Below are 7,709 nucleotides of genomic sequence, written 5' to 3'. Positions count from 1 at the left end.
TTGTGAGTCAAAGCCTGTGACTCTACAAACCTAAAAGCATCTGAATTCATTAGATCTGCTCTCCAAGCCAGACGTGTTATGTGGATTGGGAGAGATGGCAGACCTCCGGGATTGCTGATGGGCAAAGAGCACTCTCCCACTAGGACACCATCTCCAAAGCAGCCTAGAGAAAGAATGTCCATCACAGGAACGATATGGCCAAACACTCGTGTCCCTGAGTGTCACAGCTTGCTGGGTGCCTCTCTCACAAGCATCTGTGTCTGCCGCACATACTGACCGGAAAATGAGCCGTGCGCGGCATCCCTGGGCTTAATAAAGATCACGGAACAGCAGCCTGCTACGCAGAAGCTGATGGAGAGAGATGTGCACTTACCTCTCACTGTCCCACTACGGCTAAGACTGTGGGCAGGGCTGCCAGAGCTCCTGGGTGATAGCAAAGGCACCGGGTGCCAGGTTTCTTATGCTGCCAGAAGCCCCCAAACCGTGCTTTGACTTAGTAGCTCAGGCTGCAACGTTCCAAGACAAAACGTCTACACCCAAAGAGAGCGGGCTCTTTAGCTCAGCTATTGCCCTTGGCTTCATGGTGTTGCACTTTCCTAGTTGTAAGGGGACTTGCTGGGTCTCTGCCTTGTCAAGGCCTGCCCAGAGCTGGGTGTTATATATTCTTAATAACGTTCAATAAACACTGGGGTGCAAAATAGACCCTGTATTTGGGGGGAGGGGGATCTGCATCTTCTGTCCCAGAATGCTTCTCTCATATGTCACATCTTGCTTTCAGCGCTGGGCCTGCTTTTCTGCCCAGTTCTCCACCAACCCAAGCCAGGCAAAAGTGACATTCCCCAGTGTGATTAGAACTCAGGATCTTCCTAGCTCCCACTCCTGAGCTGTAACCACTAAGGCCTCTTAGACATGAACTGGCCCACAGAAATCTGGGGGTGGTGCTGAAAACCCCAGACATGGCTCCTGAGTGAACAGCTCTGCAACAGGCAGACAAATAGGGCTTGTGGCATTTTCTGGGCAGTGCATGCCTTCAGATTACACGTTGTTACCTGCAACCAGGCCTGTGCAAGGTCACTACTTAGGAAGCAGGCGAGGCAGGGTTCTCTCCCAGTGGATACTTGCACAGGAGCTGCGGGGCTCCCCCTGTATGACAGGATCCGCCGATCAATCAGCCAATAAACAGTTCATTGTTGCTGAAGGAATCATCTCTGCTGGCATTATTACTGGTGGGAGGCAGAGACATACCAGCCGTGGCAATTGGTGCCCTGTAACTCCTTATTATTTCTCCTGAGGCAGTAATGCTCCAGCAGACAGATACACTGACACTAACAACCCACACAGGACTGGCTCTATGCAGCATGGAGTTACCAGCAATGCTCCAGTCTCAGACAGAGACACGGGCACCAGAAAGTCCAGCTGCCGAAGGACTGGATCCAGTGCTCAGCTGCAAATGTTCATTATTGGGAAAGGGGCTGAGGGCAGGAAATGGAGACAGTGCCGAAGGCTGGTGCAGCTGATAGACAAGTGTCACTCAGTTCAGCCCTTAGATGCTGCTGTGTTTGCCCCTGTCTGAGCAGCGCTGGGCAGGGGGAGTTTCCTAGCCTCCCTCCCTAGACTGTTTGTCTCTCTTGCTAGCCAGGAGCTCATTCACACAGGTTCTCAAATCTTGGAGCAGCAAACCTGGCAAAGAGCATTTGAGTTACAGGCCCCGGGAACAGGCTGATTGCTACAGGAGATAAGTTTGCCAGTGGCCCTGGTGAAAACACAGTTTGGTGAAAATTCTTATCACTCGCTGCTTGCCAAAGAGCAGGGTGCTCTGCAAGCCTGAAAACTCAAGAGTGTCAGCAGGAAGCGCACATGTCCATCATCTTACAGGCAACACCTCGCTCCCCTAACATTCTTCATCCTCGCTCTCTAGCACACAGACACACAGGAACCAGCCCTTGCAGTAGTGATCCCCCAGATTTACGTGCAGAGCCTTGTCCCTTGCAGTGTTGCTGGGCTCCATGAACCTGGGTGACAGTTCTGTTTAAATCCATGCATACTTTCACCAGGCTGCAGAGCCAAAGGAAATGGTAGTAGGTTTTGCCAGCTCCTGCAAGTGCTGCCTTCCTCCGAACAAAGTTAGGGGGTGGCACTGCACCATGCTGGAGAGGACACTCCAGAACGAGAAGGAATGGCTTGGGCCCAACTTTCAGAAGAGTGCAGCGCCCAACTGCTCCCATGTAGGAGTCACCGTGCCTCGGTGGGTCACAGCTGAGGATGCCAAATTCAGGACAGACTGCTGAGAAATGGGGCAGACTCACCCCATACTGGTGGTTATTCTCTCATTAGATTATACCGAGCCAGTAACAAAAGTGAAGTCCTGTCTCACCACACTGGTTAACAAGAAGTCAAGAATGCAGTCTCCCTAGGCATCCCAGCCCTTGACTCATCACCTAAACACTACACTGTACGAAGAGTGCTTAATGAAAACAAAACTTCATCAAATATAGAGTCCTTTTAATCCCCAGGGATCAGCCACTTAGCCAGGTCAATATATAATTCAGATCTTACCCGATAATCACGCTGATGCCAGTCCTTTAGTAACTAAAACCAAAATGTTTAATAATAAAAGAGAAGAAGAAGAGAGGTATAAATAGTTAATAGATCATATATATACAAGTGATTTGCAAAGTCCTTCTATCAGGTTTGAAGCAGTAATGGAATAAACTCATAGCTCTGGAATTACCCAAACAGATTGGGGACCATCAGTCCGTGTTTAGAGCTTCCTTGTTAGAAACCCAGTCCAGAGAAATGAAGCAGGAAATGAAGACAAAATGGAGATGCCTCTGCTGCTTTTTTATGTCCTCTGCCCTGTGCATGGAATTTTATTGTCTCAAACAAAGCCCACAGCCCAGGGGCCTGGAAAATGACTGGCTCAAGATGGAGTCTGGGGTCACATGACCGTATCACATGCCCTTACATGCTTTGATGACTCACAAGGGAGCCATTGCCCATATTTTTTCTGAGGTGTCCATGGGAAAGGCTTACTGGGCAGGATGAATTTCTTCAGTGGCCCATAGTGAGCTCAGTGTCCTTAATACGCCATCAACACGTAGCAGTCTGGCCCTAATGTAAATTCTGTCGGGGTGGGTGTTACCCAGGAACACAACACATGTGTAAGATACCAGCACATGGCCAATATTCATAACTTCAGATACAAAGATAATGCATGCATACAAACAGGATAATTGGACCTAGCAAATGATAACTTTCCCATTGACACCATACATGACCTACGTTGTACAAGAGTTGTTGCAATTGTATAATAGTGGTAATATCAATTATACCAGTCATACAGCATCACAGTAGGCACCCAAGTAGAGAGGGCAGATTTTCAAGGTGATCAGCGCCTGTCAGTGAGTGCAGTAGGAGCTGCTGGGTGCTGAGTGCTTTGAACATCGGGTCCACATGTCTGTATGGAAATTAGAGACTGGGCTAGCGCTGAGCACTATGGGGAACTTGCCCCTGCTGTAATACAAAGAATAACTAACAATTATGATAACCCAGTCACCCCATCAGCAGCCACAAGTGAACATCACATTCGAGGCAATGCCAAATAAAGTCTACCGTACTGTCTGGCATTGGATATACACATTAAAGGGAAAGCACAATGGAGCACTGGTGACCCTGCAATGTGGACAGTCACCAAAGCAGAACTGCAAAACAAAACCTGTAACAAGAGAATAAGCAACAGTTGAATGCAAATGTTAGGAGAACTTCAGCTGGCCATTGTGAAGATAAGAATTGCTATGGAGGCATCATAGTGGCTCCATAGTTAAGACTGCCCGGAGATTTGCGCTGAAAGCAGAGATTACATTTAATGTCTCACTCCTTAGCTGGTCAGGAATCTTCTGGTGGAAATGTGGTTTCCACAAAATTGAAATTTTCAACAGGAAATGGTTCATTTCAGGTCGGTTCAACCTTAAACTCAGCTTCACCTGAGCCCCTGTGGAGCCTCATGGGAATTGTAAATCAAGTGCCTTATGCCCCCACTCTCTGCTGTTGGTCAGCTTCCCTGTTGCACTACATTTCCCATAAGGCACTGTAGTAATAGTACTCCCAAGATGCACCATGGTGGTCCAGTCAAAGGGAGAGACTGCAATGCATCATGGGAGATGTAGTCTGACCTGTTCTTTGGGGGTGACTGGGGGCATGAGGTACACAAATTACAGCTCCCATGAGGCACTGCACTGGCTCAGGTGGATGCAAATTAATCTCAAACCATACCAAAACTAAACTTCAAAAAATTTCAATTTGGAAATGTCAAAATGTTTTCATTCCATGAAAAGTTTTGATATTTCAACTTTTTTGCCCCAATTTAAGACAAATACAGACGTTGAAATATCAGAATTTCCCACAGGACAGAAAATTCCATTTGTTGGCCAGCTCTAGTTACTAATAATATAGAAGAGAGTCAAAGCTGAAAGGCATTTAAAGATCAAATGGAGGTTTCACCGTTTACATGGTGTCTTTACTTGTTTGCGCTTCGTGCAGCTGGACAGTGAAGCTAAGCGAGTCTATTCTCCTCTCTGGTTCTCAGGCACTAGCCCACTGCTGCTGAGTTTGGGATGTGAATAAAAATATTTCCAGTGTCACATCAATGCCAGTTTGACCAGTCCACTTCCTCTCCTCAGTTCATGCTATGTAAGTCTGGGCCTTCAGAATAACCCACGTTTCTTCTCTCAGTCTCCACAAACCTCACTGCTTCCTCAAAATAAAACACGCTCAGGCATTTAGCCCCATCCCTCTTGTGGATGAAGACTCCTCCAGCTTGCCACTCAGAAAAACCATGGTTGAAAAATGCACAGGTTTCAAATATCAGACTTCCTCTCCTGGAAAGTCAAGAATCTCTTACACACGTTTCAAAATTAAAATGTGCCTCTGGAATAACTTGTTATAAAAACCAGAGGCGGTTTATCTATCTTTAGTGCAGACCACAGATTGCATGGAGACATTCAATTTGGAGTCAATTTAAATTTCAATTGTCTGTGAAATCTAAATCAATAGGCTATCGTTCAATGGTGCTTTAATAAAACAGGACATAACAGAGAAATCATTAGGGATTACATATGATAAGAGATTGAAAACAGTATCTGTGTAATGGTGGAGGAGCCGTTAGAGAATTACCTCAAGCATTTGCAAGTAAACCAACAACCTCTTTCTCCTCCTGAGACTAAGTAGAAGACTTAATTGTGCTGCAGTGTCTAAAAATACATCTCTGTCAGCCTTTTGATTGGTAGACAATTTACAGTGACATGAAAGCATCAGGGTGCTTCATTGCTCCTCTATGCAGCAGATAGGATCTCTCTCTCTCTCTGGAGTTGTCTGTATCTCTTTTAACTATGAGCCTCAGAATGAACCTTGTGGAATATGTGAGTAACAGTGACTAATTAATCTCTGTCTTTCTTGGATCTACCTGGGGGGTCTTGAACAGTATGCAAGGAAATTCATCTGCACCATCTTGTCTTCTGCCCCATCCAGGAGCTTGCCTTGCCTGGCTGGTGGCAGAATGGATGCAGGAGCAGTTGACCTACAGAGACATGCGTAGTTGCACAAGGCAGCCAGAAAGCTGATTTAACTGGTTACCAGGGTGGAATCCCTGGATGGCACAGAATAGCAGGGCTCCAGCCGTGTCCCCTTTCACCTCACCATGACCCAAGGCTAGTGCTAAGCAGGGATCAGAATATGGCCCTTGATTTCTACCCCTCATGCTGCCAAACCCTCACTCTTTAACCTTCACCCAGTTGTGACCCGTGGTGCCTGGGGCAGCCCTCACTGGAAATGCCAAGTTCAGGGCAGGCTGCACACGGGAGAGCAGATACTCCCAAAACTAGTGGGTAACACTGAAGTTAAGCCTCCCACCCAGTCACAAACTGTGCTTCTGATCCCCCACACTGGTTATCATAAAGCAAAAAAGAAATCACACAGCCCCTTTATTGCATTCCAGTTCTCTAGCTCCCAATCAGCACCTAGGTCCAGTACAATGAGAAGTTATTTTAAAAACTCTGCTCACTATACAAAATGTTCTTCTGACCCCAAAGGGTCAGCCATGTTACCAGGTCAGTATAGGTTTGGATCTTACCCAAAATACCACGCTGCCAGCCAATCCTTTAGTGTTGAAAACTAAAGGTTTGTTATAAAGAAAAAAGAAAGAACAAGAAGAGAGATGTTAAATGGTAAAACAGTCACATATATACAAAGACTTCAAAGTCCATATATCAGGTTCCTAACAGTATTGGTGAGTTTGCTGGCTTGAAAGTCCCTCTGGAACACATCCACAGCTTGGATGGGTCATTCAGTCCTTTGTTCAGAGCTTCGTTTGTAGAAAGGTTACTCCAGAGGTAAGAAGCAGGAATGAAGACAAAATGGAGAAGATGCAGCTGCCTTTTATAGGTTTCAGAGTAGCAGCCGTGTTAGTCTGTATTCACAAAAAGAAAAGGAGTACTTGTGGCACCTTAGAGACTAACAAATGTATTTGAGCATAAGCTTTCGTGAGCTACAGCTCACTTCATCAGATGCATTCAGTGGAAAATACAGTTTTATAGGCTTTTGCCATGCGGCCTGAGCTTCCTTTGTTTCCAACCCAAGCTGCGCAGCACATGGCTTGGAAGCTTTTTCTGTCCATAGGCATGTCCCTGCTGAGTCATAAGGCGTATCCTCTGCCTTCTCTCAGAGGGTCAGTTGTATAGCTGATGGTCCTTAATGAGCCATCAAGCAGGCTAGGCAGAGCTGATACCAAACTGTCTGGGGGTGTTACCCAGAAGCACAGCACAAATTTGAAATACAGACAGACAGTCATATCTATAACTCATAATACAAAGGTTTCAGGGTAACAGCCGTGTTAGTCTGTATTCGCAAAAAGAAATGGAGTACTTGTGGCACCGTAGAGTATTCCACGGTATGCATCCGATGAAGTGAGCTGTAGCTCACGAAAGCTTATGCTCAAATAAATTGGTTAGTGGCTAAGGTGCCACAAGTACTCCTTTTCTTTTTTCATAATACAAAGGATACAAACACATAAATGAGATTATCATATCTGGCAAATTATAACATTTTTGCAGATATCTGACATGGACTATCTGGCCCAACTCATTGCAATTTTACAATATTGATATTCATAATATCCTCAAGTGTCCCCCAGATTCCATACAGCATCACACCAGTCACTTACTCTCCAGACTGGGTCTCAATTTCCCCATCTGTGCAGTGGGTATAATACTCACAGGACTTTGCGAGGAAACCAGCTAGAAATGTCTCTGGAACAAGATTTGTGATGGGAGTTTCCACTTGTACAAGCTTCACCTGGGTCATAGCTACCCATAGCACAGCCTTTCCTCCTGGGTCCTTTGTTTGATCTCACAGGAATTGCCCATCCACACTACTGCACTATCAAGTCACAGCAGATGGTAGGTTAGAGCACAGTGTGATCTCTTCCTTCCCCAACTCCTAGCCAGCTCTGGCAATAGACTACCTGACTAGGCACTTAAACAAAGTGGAGGGGATTTGGCACCATTCAGGAAAGGCAGAAGATGTTACTCGTCCAAACCAGGAGCAAGCTCAGAAATGTCAGGGTGGGGAAAAGAGAGAACTTCTGCTCTGTGCAGGCAAAGGCTCCGCACAAACCAGAGTGAGAGGACATTACCCCATTAGCAAATCCCAGGAGA

The sequence above is a fragment of the Lepidochelys olivacea genome (genome assembly GCF_965140295.1).
Source record: "Lepidochelys olivacea isolate rLepOli2 genome assembly, chromosome: 15".
Classification (NCBI taxonomy): domain Eukaryota; kingdom Metazoa; phylum Chordata; order Testudines; family Cheloniidae; genus Lepidochelys; species Lepidochelys olivacea.
The sequence above is the reverse complement of the archived record's forward strand: the minus strand, read 5'-3'. Positions refer to the sequence as shown.